Genomic DNA, 18,725 nt, shown 5'->3' on the forward strand with positions numbered 1-18,725 from the left:
TTCTGGACAGAAAAGCCCACATCAAAAGTATAGGAAGGAAGCAGTTTCAAAGTCCTGTGCTTTCAAACTTTTCAATAGTTGCTGGGGGCCTTGGTCAATTAAGGTATTTTCAACAGTAGGTAATAGACAGATACATCCAACAGTGGCCCAAATGCACAAAGGCACTAAGACTCACTCAAAAAAGGTGCCAGGCTTCAGATGCTCCTTCAAGGATTTGTATTATTCCTTTCTTAGTTGTAGGTGTTTGGAATTCCTCTCTTTCTTTCTTTCTTTCTTTCTCTCTCTCTCTCTCTCTCTCTTTCTCTCTTTCTTTCTTTCTTGGCCATGGGGCTTGAACTCTGTGCCTGGGTACTGTCCTTGAGCTCTTCAGCTCAAGTCTAGAGCCACAGCACCACTTCCAGTTTTCTGGTGGTTAACTGGAGATAAGAATCTCATGGACTTTCCTGTCCGGGCTGGCTTTGAGCTGCTATCCTCAGATCTCAGCCTCCTGAGTAGTTAGATTTACAGGTGTGAGCTGACGTCCAGCTAGAATTCTTATTCATAAAGTTGAGTCTTGCATTCCAAGTTTCCATAAAGTAAAGTAATGATGAATGAACTGGAACTGGTACCTGAGATGACACTTGTCTTCTCAGTGAGGAAAAAGTATAGTGTGTCTAGAAGTCTCTGAGCTGGACTTCAACACATTCAGAAGGTAATAAGAAGATACAGAGAAAAGCCATTGGGGCTATACAGATCTGTTTTTAAATCTTGGTCCCTGTGAATGTTAAGTAGGTCACTTCCTGTCCCCAAAATGCCCTCAGTACCTCTAAAATAGAGTCAGCTGTTCTCTGACACACTATGGTAGTATGTACCTTAGAAAAGCAGAAAAAGAAATCTAAATTAACTCAAAACTAGCAGAATAAAATTAAGAACAGAAATCAACTAAACTGAAAGCAGAAAAAAATGAAGAAAAAGCAATAAAATCAAAAGCTGATTCTTTGAAAAAAGATGAGTAGAGTTAATAAGCCTCTAGCCAAACCAAAAAAAATTACAGATTAGCAATATCAGAAATGAAAGAAGAGGTATTACTACAGAACCCATAGACATTAAGGAAGAGGAAGCTATAAACAAATCTATACACACAGAGCAAACAATAATAAAAGGATCAATTCCTTAAAAGACACAAAACACCAGAATTCATTCAAAAAGAAACATTATTCTGATTTATTATCACAGAATTCAAATTTGTAGTTAGAAATCTTCACACAAGAAAAACCTAAGCTCAGATGGTTTTACTAGAGAATTCCACCAAATACTTAAAAAAGGAATTCTATGTAATCTCCTTCCAAAAATATTAAAAGAAATATTTCCTACTTTATTTATAAAGCTAGTATCTTAATACCACACCAAACAAACAAACAAAAAAAAAAAAAAACCCAAAGCCAGACATGGTGGTGCCAGCCTCTAATCCCAGCAACTAAGAGGCTAAGGTAAGAGAATCATGAGCTAGAGAACAAATGGACTACATAGTGACAACTTACAGGTCAACCTGAATTGTACAGTGCAACTCCACTTTCCTACTCCTCCCTAAAATAAAACACAAGAATGAAGCCAAGAAGCCTCAGTCTTCCAAGTTGCTTGAGTCAATAAAGACCTTTTCTTGACTTAAGAAAAAAACAAAAATGCAACAAAACAGAAGACCAATATTCTCATGAAGGTAGATACCAACTCCTTAATAAAATATTAGCAAATAAATCCATAGACTAACCACAACCAAGTGTCATTTATCCCAGGAATGTAAGGCAGTTTCAACATTTGAAAATCAATGTAATCTATTATATTAACAAACTATAGAAGGAAAAATCTATATAACCATAGCAATTTATACAGGAAAAAAAAACTTGACAAAATTCAATATCCATTCCTGATAAACTAGCAAGAGAGGGGAACTTAGCTTCATAAAGAACATGTATAAATCTAGCAGCTAAAACCATATTTAATGTGAAAGACTGTCTCTAAGATTAGGAAGAAAGAATGGATGCCCATCTCTTAACATCCTTGTTAATACTTTACTAGAAGTTTGTAGTAGAGAAATAAAAACTTAAAAAAGACCATATAGATTAGAATGGGATAAATACGTCACTTTTCACAGACTATACATCATAGGATGTTTCTAAAACTTTCAATAGAAAATCTCCCAAAAATTCATAGAAAAGATCCTAGAACCAACAAGTGAATTTAATGTGGTTGTAAGGTACAAGTACTTATACAAAATTCCATCATATTGCTAAACATAAGAAATGAATTAGATGGGATGGGAGGGGAAAACTAAGAGCAAGGGAAGGGGTGACAACATCCATAAAGAGATGCACTCGTTGCCCAACATATGTAACTATAACTCCTCTATGTATCACCTTTATAACAACTAAAAAGTAAAAAATAAAAGAAACAAGTTAGAAACCAAAACCAAGAATGACAACATTTATATTGGCTCAAAACTATGTAGATATAAACATAACTACATATATGCAGAATCTGTATGCCAAATAAAATGCTGATGAGAGAAATCAGCTATTACCCAAACTTTAATGAAGAAACATATCCTATTCATTGATGACAAGACTCAATACACTTCTCAATCTATAGATGTAGTATAGCTCTAATCAAAACGCCAGCAGGAGGTTTTGCAGATATACACAAAATAAACTAGAACAGCCAGAACAACTCTTAAAAAATAAAAAAGTTGGAAGACTCACACTACCCAACTTTCAGACTTGCTGTAAAGCTATAATAACCAAGAGAGTGTGGTACTGATGAAGTAACAGACACATAAATCAGAAAAGAGTCCAGGAATAGACCCATATAGACTCAGCCAACTGGCCTTTAACAAAAATGCAACATCAATTCAACAGAGAAAGGTAATCCTTTCCAAAACTATGGTGCTGCAACTATGCTCACTGCACCATTATTTACCATAGCTAAGATATGGAATCAACCCAGATGCCCCTCAGTAGATGAATGGATCAAGCAAATGTGGTATAGATAAACAATGGAATTCTATGCTTCCATCCGAAAGAATGACATTGCCCCATTTACAAGGAAATGGAAAGACTTGGAAAAAATCATATCAAATGAAGTAGGCCAGACCCAAAGAAACATAGGCTCCATGGTTTCCCTCATTTGTAATCATTAGTATATGCCTACAGTCCTAGCAGAGGATTGCAACAGCTCAATAGCTATGCACATATGACCATATAAAATGATGCTAATCAAAATAAACTCCAAGATATGGAAACTAGAGGGTTTTTGTTGTTGTTTTTAATGTATGGTGTGGTTATTTCTTTTTACTTTAATTCCCCCCCCCCTTTGGTTTATCCTCTGTTGTCACTGATTTTGACCTAAATGTAAAATGCACAAACTTTAAAAGTAACCAATGAACACCTTGTGCTAGATTCTGAAAAGCCTTATATATAATCCATTTAAAAAAAAAACTGACAAAGGCTGGGAATATGGCTTAGTGGTAGAGTGCTTGCCTGGCATGCATGAAGCCCTGGGCTCGATTCCTCAGCACCATATATACAGAATTAAGCCAGAAGTGGCGCTGTGGCTCAAGTGCTAGCCTTGAGCAAAAAGAAGCCAGGGACAGTGATCAGGCCCTGAGGTCAAGCCCCAGTACTGGCAAAAACAAACAAACAAACAACTGACAAGTTAGGTTTAACCAAAAGTTTAAATTTTAACACTATAAGTCAGTGTTAAGAAAACAAAAAGAAAAGGTGGGAAGAAACATGACCAAGGAATTTATCTGATGAAATATTTGTGCCATGAATGCATTTTTTTTTTTTTTTTGGCCAGTCCTGGGCCTTGGACTCAGGGCCTGAGCACTGTCCCTGGCTTCTTCCCGCTCAAGGCTAGCACTCTGCCACTTGAGCCACAGCACCGCTTCTGGCCGTTTTCTGTATATGTGGTGCTGGGGAATCGAACCTAGGGCCTCATGTATCCGAGGCAGGCACTCTTGCCACTAGGCTATATCCCCAGCCCGCATGAATGCATTTTTTAAAATAAATTTAAAACAAAGAACCACTGAGAATCAGTGTGCCTAACAAAGGGGACACAGATCCAGGAGATTTGTGGTTTGAGGCCAGCCAAGACCAAATGCTAACAAGACCCTTCTCAATCAATAAAAAACTATCATGGTGACATACACTGTCATCAAAGCTACTTGGGGTCGGCGCTGGTGGCTCATGTTTGTAATCTTAGCTACTGAGGAGGCTGAGAACTGAGGATCTCAGTTTGAAGCCAGCCAGGGCAGAGATGTGCCCATGAGACTCTTATCTCAAATTAACCACTCAAAAACTGCAAGTGGTGCTGTGGCTCAAAGTATAGAACACTAGCCTTGAGCAAAAGAGCTCAGAAACAGCACCCAGGATCTGAGTTCAAGTCTCATGACCGATAATAATAATAATAATAATAATAATAATAATAGAAAGGTATAAATGAGAGTATCACTTTCAAGCCTATGTAGTCAAAAACAGAGACTCTATTTAAAAGATAAATAAATCCAAAGAGCTGAAAGTGTTGCTCAAGTGGTAGAGAACTTGTCTAATAAGTAACAAGATCTGAGTTGAAACCAAAAAGAGGGAAAAGAAAATCCAATACTGTCTTAAATGAGCAAAATATTTGAAAAGCCAAATTTACCATAGATACAGCAATAGCAAATAAGCATGTGGAAATATGCTCAACATCAAACCACTACAAAAATACAAACTGGGGGCTGGGGATATGGCCTTGTGGCAAGAGTGCTTGCCTATACATGAGGCCCTGGGTTCGATTCCCCAGCACCACATATACAGAAAACGGCCAGAAGTGGCGCTGTGGCTCAAGTGGCAGAGTGCTAGCCTTGAGCAAGAAGAAGCCAGGGACAGTGCTCAGGCCCTGAGTCCGAGGCCCAGGACTGGCCAAAAAAAAAAAAAAAAAAGCTTCCTCAGAAATACAAACTGGGACCACATGAAATCCCACTACCCACTTAAAAATAATGACACCACTGAGGGTTAATGAGGATCCAGAGCAACAGAAGTCCTGTACATTGCTTGAAAGGGTGTCAAATGGTATAACTACTCTTAAACTTTAGTAGTTTTATTCTTATAAAGGGAAACATCCACATGCTATATTACCCAGCAATACTATTCTTAGCAGCTAATTTGAGAAAAAAGTAAAGTTAGGTTCACACAAAATCTATACAAGTATTTACAGCAGCCATTTTTCACAATTTCCAGAGATGGTATCCCAAATGTCCTTCAACACTTGAACAAATAAAATGTGGTATATCAGTGTTATAACCAATGGTACAATCTGTTATGTGGAAACTGATTAATGGAAAGTGTTTAGGTCACTTTTCATATAAACTATTGCCTTTGGTGGAATAGTTCTTAGCAATAACAAAGATCACTTGATCAATAGAACCACACAAATAAATCTATTTATGCTGAACAAAAGATGCTAGTCTCAAAAGTTATATGCCATATTATCATTCCATTCATATGACATTCTGGAAAAGACAAAACAGGAGTGCAGAAGCAAGCATGGGTTGCTAAGAATTAGGGAGTAGGGAAGGCTTTGCTACAAAAAGTCCATATAAGAGAGGTTTGGGGTTATGCTGGAACTGTTCCTGATTATGGTGGTAGTTACATGAATCTGTATGTATCAAAAAAGAGTCAACGGGGTTGGGAATGTGGCTTACTGGTAGGGAACTTGCCTAGCATGCTTGAAGCCCTGGGTTCGATTCCTCAGCATGACATAAACAGAAAAAGCCAGAAGTGGCACTGTAGCTCAAGTGGTAAAATGCTAACGTTGGGCAAAAAAGAAGCCAGGGTCAGTGCTCAGGCTCTGAGTTCAAGCCCCAGGACTGCAAAAAAAAAAAAAAAAGTCAAAATTCTTTCCCAGTGGTGTTGCTCACAATTTTTTAAATCACCATAAAAGAAAATAACAAAGCTATTTAAAATGGAAAATGCATTTTCCATTCATGAGCTATAACTTCAAATACTTTCCAAATGTTTACTCATTTACTCATACCTTATTAGGCCATAGAATCTCAATAGGAATAAGTGACAAACAAAAGAAGTGTGTTTGCCCCAGGAATATGGTTGGCCCTAAGACACCACTAGAGTGCAGGAGTTCTAATCCTTAAATTCTGGCCATAAAACAATGCATATACTCTAGCCCAAAATTAGGGCTCATACCTATGCTTTGAATTCTGCAGATTCACCACTAGATTTTTATAATGCCATCAAAAGTCAATATCAATTCCCATAAATAGGAGTTCTTATTAGCTTCTGTGGTTAAATTATAGAATGAAAAAACTGGGACGGCCAAACAACTCCACAGCTATAAACAAAAGCAGCTAGGAAGGTGACATACTTTCCATACTCATGGGATTTCTTTTTTACTTGCAACAGGTTGCACTCCATGGCAAATTAATTTCTCTTAAATTTTCTCTAAGTTCCACCATGGGCAAAGGCAGGCCTTGGAAATGCCCAAGTAAGCAAGGAAGTCTAATTGCTAGGTCTCATCACTGGAAACCAGCAAGACAGATGCCGAGGAAGGGGAGGCCAAAGGTGCAGCAACTTCCACATCCTACAAGTGACAAGATAAACCAAAGATTTAGAGTGACCAGGAAGACAGGTGGCTAGGCACAAAGCAGACAGTCCTCAGGTTTTGGCTGGACATTATCAAATTAAAATAAAAGATCAGAAGTGGTGCTGTGGCTTAAGTGGTAGAGTGCTAGCCTTGAGCAAAAAGAAGCTCAAGGACAGTGCCCAGGCTCTGAGTTCAAGCCGCATGACCAGAAAAATAAAAAAATAAAAAAAAGATGAAAACACTCACATTTAATTAATAGCAAGTCTTGATATTCACTGATCACACAAAGACATCTTAAGAATTTTTTCTTTTAAACCTTACCTATTGGGCACTTATGGCTGACATTTCCTTTAAGAACTGGGAAATGGGGGGCTAGGAATGTGGCTTATAGTAGAGTGCTTGCCTAGCATGCACCAAGCCCTGGGTTCGATTCCTCAGTACCACATAAACAGAAAAAGCCAGAAGTGGTGCTGTGGCTCAAGAGGTAGAGTGCTAGCCTTGAGCAAAAAGAAGCTCAGGGACAGTGCCCAGGCCCTGAGTTTGAGCCTCAGGACTGGCAAAAAGGAAATAAAGCCTTATGAGGTAAGTGAAAACCTCACACAATCATTGTACTGGTTTCTCCACTACACTGGGCCCTCCATATGTATATTCAGTAAAAGCAATCTTTCCCCTTTTCTAGAGATGAGGGAGAAATAACTAAAATAGACAGAAAACTAAAAAATAAGAAAATGCGCAAACTTTTATTAAGATAGCAGAATCCCCAGATTAGTGCAGCAGATAGCCATTACTCAGGCCAGCAGTCTTTGTAGACTTTCCTTGTCGCAGGACACTATGGTTTAATCACTTCAATCCTGAGCACTGCAAGAAGGAGGCAGGTACAACTCAAAATACAATTGCACAGAGAACCTAAAGGAATTGCTGAAAGGGTGCTTTGCATTCCTAAACAGTACTAAACTTATTAACATCTTATGCATCAACTCTGCCTGCTCTACTGGTTTCACAGCAAACCATGGGGACTTCTGCCAACTGAGTGCAAGCTGTGTTAAATGTAAATGGAGTATGCAAAAACTTGCAATGAAACAGAAAGCAATTTTAACAACTTGTGTTTTTATTAAATTAAGTTCCTGGTATGCTTTTCTCTGTGTATATTTTTATTTTGATGTATACATTTTGCTGTCTCAGTCACTCTAGTTTTTCTTATTCAGAGATCTTTACTAATCAGAAAAAGTAAGCACAGAACCAAGCTCACTGGGCCCTGCCTTTATTGCACGCTACCACTGTGCACTGTGTAAGTTTTACAGGTCCCACTGATCACTGTTTTGTACTCCAGCTACAGCAAGGTTGGTTCATGTAAGTTAAGTCTGAGTCTTCATCCACAGCCCAAGATTCATAACCTGAAATGGAAAGCAATAGCACTGGCTGAATGCAGCCTCTTCCTCAGTTTTACCTATAAGAACACTTTCAGCTGCTACCTTTAATTCAGCCCACAATTTCAAACACCAAATCATCAGAAAAGAAATTCACTGAGTTTCAGAAAAGACACTGTAGTCATACACCAGGCCTATGAAACAGAATGTCCTTGTCATTTTTTTTATCCTCCAAACCAAAGGTTAGTTCAGAGAAACCAAGGAGAAAGATGAGTTAAGTGTCTATATATGGAGGAAGACTCCAAAATATCAATATAAAGCCACAAACATTAATCTTCATCAGAGACAGTGTAGAGAATAAGGAATTTCATAATACAGTTCCTCCTAAAAGAAATAACAAACAAAAACACTGGACTAGACTACTGCCAACATGTAATACAAGACATAACTTCCCCAGTTTTTCAAAATAGAAAAATTTCCATCTCTAAACTTTAAAACAAGAACATGATCCCTAATGACCTTCTCCCTCTCCCCCATGTGAAGTCATTTACTGAGTCTTACTGAGTCTACCTAAACTTTTTAGGTGCCAGTCCTGGGGCTTGAACTCAGGGGCTGGGCATTGTCCCTGAGCTTTGTAGCAACAAAATATTGGCATTAAAAAGATAAACAAAAGTTGGACAGACATCCATGTGAAACATATATTTAAAACCATATGTTCCACATGACACACATAGTCAAAACCACATTTACGTTCTTTCTTTCCAGTCTTCAGCACCACTACTCTCTAGTGCAAGCCTTCATCAACATATAGGAAGACAAATTGAACTTACCAGATGTCCATTTCTTACCCCAGTCCATCTTATTAGACACCAGACTAGGTACCAGATTTTCCTAAACCATTGTATCATAGCCCTGATTATCATACTGCACTCCCTCAAAAATCTTCTATGTTCTCATAGTGTTTGGCTAAGTAGCCCTTATCTTTGCAGGCTTACCTGATGAGGGACTGTACCCAATTCAACTGGTTTGCTCCCCCAAAACACTTCATACATTCATAGTTTTTCATTTGGTCCACACTATTCTTCCCAACCATTCTGTAAAGCACAGCTCAAATTATATTTCCTCCACCAAGCTGTCTCTGATCAAATCAGCTTGAAGCTTTTCTAAACCATCATCTTATTTATGAGTCACACCATTCAGCTGGCAATTAAAACCTTTTTGATGACTTATTCTAGAACCATTAAGACTTTTTTTCTTATTACATGTTGTGTTTCTTTTTTCTTTTCTTTTTTCTTTCTTTTTTTCCAGTCCTGGGGCTTGAACTCAGGACCTGACCACTGTCCCTGGCTTTTTTTTTTTTGCTCAAGGCTAACTACCTCTGGAGCCAAAGTGCCACTTCTGGCTTTTCCTATCTATGTGGTGCTTAGGAATTGAATCCAGGGCTTCATGTATACGAGGCAAGCACTCTACCACTAGGCCATATTCCCAGTCCCTTTTGTTTCTTATTTAGCAAAAAAAAAAATAAAAATAAAAATAAAACAAACAAAAATGAATTTCTAGAACATAAACCACATCTTTTACATCTCTCTCAATGCCCATTACAATGCCACACCGCCAGATCAGATGCTACTCACTAAATATTCATTGATTAGTGTGGTCAGGATAGGTAATTTATTGTTCTCCATTGGTAACAATGGACCAAGAGTTCTCAAGATGGCCACAACTTCCTCTATGCTATTATTTATTTAATAGAAAATTCTCTAGTAAAAAAACTAAAAAAAAAAGTAGTTGGTAGAAAAAACTGCTTTGGCCCAAACTTTTTATATTAAATAAACCAAGAAATTTGAATATGCATTTCACAAAAAAGTAAGATACAGAACATGTATATCATAAGGAAAAGGGAGGATTAATTGATTTAAGAGGATATAGTTGTTCAGCTCAACAGTCTTTCTTTAAAAATAATGAAAATAACTAGGGGAGAGATAATGTGCGCGTGTGCATACGTAGGACAGAAGATTTACATGAGAAGTTGGTATCTGCCAACTTGCAACTGCCCAGGGGTCAGAGACAGTAAAAGGAAGACAAATTTAAATCTAATTTTCAAACCCCATTTCTCTAAAAACTATTCAAATAAATAAATGTAAATGCTATATTTTAAGACTACATTCTTTCTTTTTTAAGATGAAAGAACTTCCATCAACAGCACCATTTTTTACAAGATTTTTTTTATATTCAAGGATAAAAACCCTTAACAAGAAAGACAAAATAAAAGAAACACTTAAGAATTATCACTAAAAAAATTTTGCCATGAAGCAAGAAAATGTTCTCGTTTTCCCATTGTAGATAAATTTTGTAAAGTGATTTACAGCAAACTTCTAGCAGAACTAAGGATAAAATAACACTTTAATAAACCAAACTCCACCTGAAAGTGCTATGTACCCTGTCTAGGAGAGAAGGACCACTCTATCTCAGAAATGAGCCCAGCCACCAGGTGCTGGTGGCTCAGGAAGCTGCCATCTGAGGCAGATCGCCATTCAAAGCCAGCCTAGGTAGGAAAGTCCATAAGACTCCTATCCCCAATTTACCACCAGAAAACCAGAAATGGCACTGTGGCTCAAAATGGCACCAGCCTTGAGAAAAAAAGATCTCAAGGACAACACCCAAGCCCTAAGTTCAAGCCCCATGACTAACCAAAAAAAAAAAAAAAAAAAAAAAGGAACAAAAAAGAAAGGAAGGAATTAAGGAAGGAAATAAGAACATAAGGAGAGAGGAGGGGAGGGGAGAGGAGAGGAGAGAGCCCACCCATGTACCCAAGGTCTCCTCAGAGGGCAGTGACCATCATAACTCCACAGGCACAGGCACATTCAAATTTCCTCACCCACTCTCACTGATGCCTTCACGCTTCTCCCTATCCCCTCTGATAATCCCTCATGTTCCCAACATTTCTCCCCATCATAACACACATCTCTAAAATGTCTTACTTTGTTTAAGTCATTTTCTCCTAGAAATAAGGACCTCTTTAGTCTACACCAAAATCTTAGGAAATAAAATTAAGAATTCTGCAATGAATATATGACTTCTGGGTATTCTGATGTCTGAGAAAGCACTACCAAACAGTACTGCAATCTCTTTAATTTTGCTCCACAATTTAATAACTCATTAATTTGCTTTCATGTAAAAGCATTTTGCTCAGCTTCTTGCTAAGACAAAAAGGCACCAGTGGATGTGACATTAAAAAAAAAAAAAAAAAAAAGCCTAGGGGCTGGGAATATGGCCTAGTGGCAAGAGTGTTTGCCTCATATACATGAAGCCCTGGGTTCGATTCCTCAGCACCACATATATAGAAAATGGCCAGAAGTGGCGCTGTGGCTTACGTGGCAGAGTGCTAGCCTTGAGCAAAAGGAAGCCAGGGACAGTAGTCAGGCCCTGAGTTCAAGGCCCAGGACTGGCAAAAAAAAAAAAAAAAAAAAGCCTATTATATTAGCCTTAAATGAGGAATTCCTCCTAAAATAAGAAGCTAACTACATAATAAATTAAGCCCGATTTGTTTACAGGGCTGTTGTTAGGCAAAAGGAGAGGAAAGTGCTATTTCACACTGGATTACAACAGACTACATGCAAATGGAGGCTCAACATGCAACTGCCTGCATCTGCATTGATAAGATAATTGTAAGCTCTTCCATTATCAGCTATTATCTAAAAATTAAAAGTAATATTTCAATTTTAATTTTTTTCTCCCTTCCCAAGTTCAATCTAGTGGAAATATTAACAAGAGTTAAATACCCAAAATGCAGGAGAAAAAAAAAAAAAGGAAATGAAGGACTGTATAATTCACAACTTCTCTAGTGTTCTTTTCCCCCAGGAACTCTAAAGTTTTACAGATGAGAACCACACTAATCAACTGAACCTGAAAAGACTTTTGAGGGATTTTAGTGCTTTCCATTTCTACACCCTGGGACCAGTTAGTGAATGCAAGAACCTCTCTCTATTCCAACAGTGCATTAAAAAAAAAAAAAAATTCTCCCAATCTCTCCACCCAACAGTTAACTCATTCCATCCCAACAATCCTTTCAGAACCAACAGAGCTACTGTCCTAAACTAAGAACCTCTTAGACCTCAGTCTCCCACCTTTCTTTCATTGTCTTCTCACTATGACACAGCTCAACACACAAATGGAAAATACTGACATTATACTCTTTCATATTCTAGCCAAAGGCCCCCCAGAACTAGTTCTACTCCAATTCCCTTGCCACACGCCAGCGTCAATCCTGAGCATGCTCTGCTCCCTGCGACCTACACCAACTTCAGCCTTGATAAGCAAAGATGTCCTGGTGACAGTCGTCTATAACTCCCTCTGGTCCTAGGTTGGCAATGTAAGAACATTTATAAGTAGCCAAGTATTTGTATTTGTGTGCAAGAGATATGGAGAAAGTAGCTAAGATGGCTACAAAGGAAAACAAATAGACTACTTTAATGCTCTCTTTTCATCCACTTTCTACTTTTTGGTACATCATCAGTTCATTTCCCTTCATCCTTCCTCTTCCAAAATGTTCTCCTTCAAAGGTACTTCTGCCCTCCCTCTGCCTATCCCAGAATCTTTCATTTTGCCCACTCACTAAGATATGTTTAGCTACCTAGGATAATGATAATTTCTTAAAATAAACCAAAATTGCTCACATTACTTGGTTATATGAACCTCAGAATATAACACCATTTAATGGGAAAAAAATCTTTTAAGCATGAGTCAAAACTACCCTGAATACCAGTATCCACTCTACCATTTAAATAGTCCTTAGGCCTGGCAAATCGCTCACTCTCTTAGATACTCCTTTCCTCAGCTGTAACATGGAGTAATATTTGCCTTACCTAATTCCCACAGGAGTTTTTAAAGTTTTCATAAACAACATAGAGTGGTCACCTGTGAGACAGAAATGTATGAGACCCATTCAAATGAGGCCTTTAAGTTCAGGGAAACCTAAAATGATGAAGACAAATTAACTCCAACCTTGGATAATCACTTGCCACAACTAAAAAGTTGAGAATAAAGGTAGGTCTCAGACTTTGGGCCCATTTCTCTAGATCCTAAGCTATAGCAAAAAAAAAAAAAAGCCCAGTCACCTACCAACTGGGAAAAGTAAAGCATTCCTTTGTGGAAGAATGCTAGTCTTGCCCAAGTTGGGAATGAACTCTTGTTCAAAGGGAAGAGTTAATGCATTTGCACTGTAGCAGTGGAGGCCAGTCCAGCAACTACAGAGTAAAACTGTAAAATTTGCCTCCATTCAGATTAGCAATGTCCATCCAAGTTAAAGGACCTGCAGATTCTTACTTCTATGCCAGACTGAAGATAAAAGTAGTCTATGTTTTCAGACTACTGAAATTTAATACAGAACATATATATGCTATATCAAATATGCATATAAATACATGCTAAGCTGCTAAGTCCCTAGAGAGAAAGGAGCTAATATATACTGATCTCTATGTGTCAGAACCCATAGGAAACAGAGATTTCATTTAATCCCCACAAACATCCCGCAATGTATTAGTATTCCTATTTTTATAGATGAGAACACTGAAGCCCAGATAGATTAAATAACTTGTCCAAGGTCACAAACCAAATAAGTAGTACAGTCAAAATCAGAACTTAGTTTTGATGACTCCAAAGTCTATGCTACTCTTGACCTTTTTTTTTCCTCAGTGGAAAAATGACAACCTTCTTGGGCCTTCAATTCACCTTAATCTGAGATAGTACTTGTGTGTCTGTATTGTTTCTACAACTTCATAAAGGGACACACAAAAAAATTTTCCATTACCTTCTCCTTTGTCTTTTCTTTTTCTTACATTTACCTTCCACTAAATCATTGACATCAACCTGAAAGACTACCACACAACAGTTCAGTAATCAATAAAAGGTAAGAGTTTTGTTTCATTCATTCATTTTGGTGTCGGTACAGGGGTTTGAACTCAGGGCCTCACGCTCTCACTTGGCTTTTTCACTCAAGGTTAGCAGTCTACTACATGAGCCACAGCTCCACTTCCAGCTTTTTGGAGTTTAATTGGAGAGAAGAGTTTCACAATTTTTTTTTTTTTTCTGCTTGGGCTAGCTTTGAATCATGATCCTTAGATCTCAGTCTCCTAAGTAGGTAGTGTTATAAGTGTGAGCCACCAGCACTTATTCTGTTTCCTTCCTATAAAACTTGAACAGCCATGGTCTTTGAGGGCAGCATTATTTTCTAATCTGAGGCCATTTAATATGCCAGCGCCCGGTACATGCCTTAAACACAGGAGGTGCAGAGTGAGATTGTGTTCATTGAGTATCTGATTAAGAGCTTCTTTATTCTTCTAGGTAACTTTTTAGATTACATGGAGACTTCAAATAAGTCCAATTTTATGAGTGAATTTTTTTTTTTATTTTTTTTTTACCAGTCCTGGGCCTTCAACTCAGGGCCTGAGTACTGCCCCTGGCTTCTTTTATTTGCTCAAGGCTAGCAGTCTGCCACCTGAGCCACAGCGCCACTTCTGGCCATTTTTTATATATGTGGTGCTAGGGAATTGAACCCAGGGCTTCCTGTATACAAGGTAAGGACTCCTGCCACTAGGCCATATTCCTAGCCCGAGTGAATTCTTGCAAGAAAAGCATTTAAAGTTTTTTTTTTTAATCAAGAAGATTAAGGAAAAAAGTAACCTGAAAACCAACAACTTAGTATTTAAGTTGCTGAGTGACTACTGTACTATGAATTTATAAATTTGGAAGAATCAGTTTCAAAATACTGTTGCTTAAAGTATATTTCCCAAGTGTTTCTTGAAAACAAAAGACTGAAAAAACACAATCACAGACAACTTTTGCTTAGGATAATAAGACTAAGAATGACTTTCCTGCTTTTACATACATTAAAGTTTTGTGCAATATATATAATTTTCATAATTGTAGTAACTAATTTCACTCTAGATAAACTTTCTATTTTTAACACTTTCTATTTAATGTGTGTTTATTGTCCTGGTTAGATATAACCTATAGGGACTAAGTACTCATTAATTCAAGAATGTGCCTTTTAGAACAACTTGTTATATAATATCAGCACATTAAACATAATTATTTTTCTTTCCATTCACAGGATGTTTTTCTCAGTTTAAGTGGACATGCCTCTCTGTATTATTTGCTAAATACAGGTTTCTCCTATAATCTCTACAGAACATTGAGTCTCAATCTTTTCTTGGTAAAATGAATAAGAATGACATCTGTCCTGGTATAGCCCCAATTCAAATGCCTTTCAATTTTATGTATGTTACCTTGTAAATGTAATCACAATGAATGAGCTACTTTCTGTGTCTTAAGTTCCTACCAATGAAGTATTCAAAGCAGATTATCTCCCAAAAGAGAATTTTCTTTGTTGAATGGGCAATTTTACATGATCAATTTTAGGGCCCCTTTCCTATTCCATAATTTAAAAGTGATTTTCTGTATGAAAATACTTTAGTGAAACAACTGGACACCTGCTGTTGTACAAGTCCCTTTCTCAACTCACTGGTCAGATCAACCCAGTGAAGATGACCTCCTGATTCAACTTAACTTGGCAAACTATCTAGTCACTTCTGTCAAAGACCATATTTCCATAATATTAACATTTTCTTGATATTTCAAATATGATTGAAATGTGCTGAAATAATGAAGTCAGCAGAATGTCACTGTACAACTTTACATACGAATCTGTGGCAGCTGATAAAACAGTGCCTCCATGGGGGACAGCCAAAATGGGGAGTTATGTGGGAGTAATAAAATGTGATAACTAGGCCTTCAACCTCAAGTACAAACCCAGCTGCGCATGCACATGCACACCAAAAAACCTGCGGATAATAAAAGGCAAAGAAAACCTAAATCATGTCCAGCATGTGAGCCCTTCCCTATGAAACTAGCAGGGAACTGTCCTTTCAGCACCACAGCTAGAAGCCCTAGCAATGAGCCTAAATCAGTGCAACCCAAAGCTGAACCAGGAGGAAAATTTTTCTAAGCATCCTATGAAGAAGCAATATGGACTACATGGTTGTTTTTAAGTGTATTGCATTCCACTTCAGCCTTATTAATTTAAAATAAAATCTACATATTTTGATAAAAGTTGGCCAAGAAAAGAAAAGCCAACGGCATATAAAGTCAACCTTTCAAATAAAACCCAGGAAATCAGTAACTGGCCTGCATCAACATGAATTGCTTTGCAATACCCACAAACAGCCCTACTAAGAAATACCACATATACATACACCCTGATTCAGATGTTCTGAGAACACAGAACATGTCTGCAGCCTTCTCCAGAGAGAGCTTCAATTTCTAGGACAGAGAATGCTTGCTGAATATGGAACCATCATCCTCCCTCCCCCACCAATCAAATCCTCTTTCGGGGAGACGTGAAGGCCTTATGGGTCATGAGTTCCAAAGAGAAAAAAAAAAAAACACTGCGGTATGTCAAGAACCAGGTTACTGGCAATGTGCTACCAGCTTTGAGCATTTCCACTCTGAATGCCTTAGGATTCCTACCATCCTGGTATTTACTGGGTTGCAATGTTGCCCAGCCATTTGCATTACACATCAAAAACAGTTCTTTTGAGGAAAGAAAAAAGCCCCCTCCCCCATATCTAATGCACGTGGAGAGAGATGCACAGAGAGATTGTTAAGACAGTAAAGGAAAAACCTACCACACCCCAAAATCTCCTTAGAAAGCTAAAACATGCCTCAGCACTAACATACAGCTACCTCTCTGAAAAGATCTCCAGGCTCAAACTTGAGAAAACAATTATAGAAAGCCCTCCTCCCTTTGCCCCCCCCCCCAAGTCCTCACCCACACTCCTGGCTTCCAAACCTCTGCCCCTTTGGTGCCCACTGAGCATTAAAAGCAGTTTTTCCTTGTGTAACAGCTTGCTCCATACTAATTATTTCTCCCTCGCCGCGAATTTTGTCAGATGCAAGCAATGCAAAGTTTCTCCAGATCCCTCTCCCCTGAACCGATGACAATCGGTTGAACACCGATGCAAATCTTGGAATCTCCTGATTAAAAAATGTATTCCCCCGCACTTCAAAAACTGCAGTGTAAGTGAGGAAGAGAGGACATAGGGTGGAGTAGTTGGAAGGAATGCATACTTTGGAGGATCCTATGTATCAGGCAGAAAAATGATCGCCACTCCATCCCAACCTTGGAAGCTGGGGTCTGGGGTAAAGGGGTCTGGACAGGCCCCGATTAACGTTAGCTGGGAAAGTTAACTGCCAAGTCTCCACCGGTGGTTGCTGCAGGTAATGGAGGGGATGGAGCTGAGCTCCCAGGAGAAATGCGGAGGCTTTGCGGTTCCCTTAGGTACGGAAGGGGCAACTAGAGAGGAAGGGTCCGAGCGGCGCGGCCGGGCACACAGTCCACGCTCCCCGGAAGCCCCAGGGTGCAGCCGTCCGTGGTGAGGTGGGGGAGGGAGCCCGGAGGATAGGGACGAGCTCTGCATAGGGTGGCGTAGGGGGTGGGGGTGGGGGACAGGGATGTTCTCAAAGTGATGTACTCCCCAATGCAGGAATCTCGGCCTGCCGTGGAAGGTCGTGGGGGCCCCCCCCACACACACACACAGCCCCCGGAGCACCCGGCTGGGAGGGGGGCTGAGACATGCAAGCGGAAGGTCAGAGCGGGGGCGGCGGTGGTCCTGGATGCCCTCGAAGCCCGGGAGCCCTCGGCCGCAGCCGCCGGTGGCAATCCCGAGCGGGGTGAGGGAGAAGGGTGCAGGAAGGCATGGGGGCGGGGGGCAGAGCTGGGGGCTGCCGTGGGGAGATCCCGACGGCGCTGCCCTTCCCAGAACCACCCCGACTGTGCCCGGCCCTGGGGGAGGGGGGGATGGGTGGGGTGCACCGCGGAAGCGGCGCGAGGGCCACACCGAGGTCCCCCCGACGCGGCCAGGAGGCGAGGGGAGCGGGGTGTCCCGGGGTGGGGGGCGACTGGCGGACCTCGGTCCAACTCGGGGACCCCAGAAAACACGGCGGAAGGAAGCGGGAGCTCCAAACACCTGTCCAAAGCCGACGAGGGCATTCGCCCCGGGCGCTCAGCGGCCCCACGAGCCCCGGCCGCACACTCTGCGGCAAAGCCCCTGCCCGGGGAAGGGATTAGCTCGCTCCGGGGTCCCGAGGTGAGGAGGGGAGCCCGGCGGGCGAGGAGGGCCACCCGCCAGGGCGGCGTTGGGGTTCTGTGGCGACTTACGGCGACAGCGGCGGCAGCGAGCGAGGCGGCGGCGGCCCTAGCGCGGGGCCCGGGAGGCGCGGCCGGACTGCAGAGGCGCCGGGGCTGCGGCGGGCGGGACTGCGGTGGGCGCCATCTTGGAGCGCTCCCCGCGCCCGCCCCCTCCCCCTCCCGCGCCGCGCGGGTCCTTGCATAATTGATGACTCGCGCCCGCCGCCGCGCGCCCCCGCCCCCGCCGCTGCCGCGCGCCCCCGCCGACCCCCCGCCGCGCGCGCCCCCGCGCGCCCCCTCCTCCCCCGCCCGCCCGCGGCCCACCTACCCTCGCCGGACGCGCCCGTCCGCCCGCGGCGCCCGCTCGCTGTCTCGCAGGCCGGCGTCCCCGCGCCGCCGGGACTCGATCCGCGCGTGGAGCCGGGGCCGACAGGGGGCGCCCGTCCGAGAGCAGCCGGCGTCCCCGGGCCCGCCTCCGCGACGCCCCCGCCCGCCGCCGCCGCGGGAGGGGCAGCACGCACCGGGGCCCGCCGCGGACCGACGGACGGACGGACGGAGGA

The 18,725-nt window shown here is 41.2% G+C and overlaps 1 protein-coding gene across 1 annotated transcript in view; it reads right to left on the reverse strand.

Annotated features, from left to right (window-relative positions):
- The window catches only part of Scn8a (sodium voltage-gated channel alpha subunit 8), a 189,449-nt gene extending 170,928 nt beyond the window's left edge, over window positions 1-18,521 (reverse strand). The window contains exon 1 of the mRNA XM_048364197.1: window positions 18,494-18,521. The gene's annotated coding sequence lies outside the window, so the exon portion shown is untranslated. The remainder of the gene's footprint in view (window positions 1-18,493) is intronic.
- Between the last annotated feature and the right edge of the window lie 204 nt (window positions 18,522-18,725).

The sequence above is a fragment of the Perognathus longimembris genome, chromosome 1 (genome assembly GCF_023159225.1).
Source record: "Perognathus longimembris pacificus isolate PPM17 chromosome 1, ASM2315922v1, whole genome shotgun sequence".
In the NCBI taxonomy this organism is placed as follows: domain Eukaryota; kingdom Metazoa; phylum Chordata; class Mammalia; order Rodentia; family Heteromyidae; genus Perognathus; species Perognathus longimembris.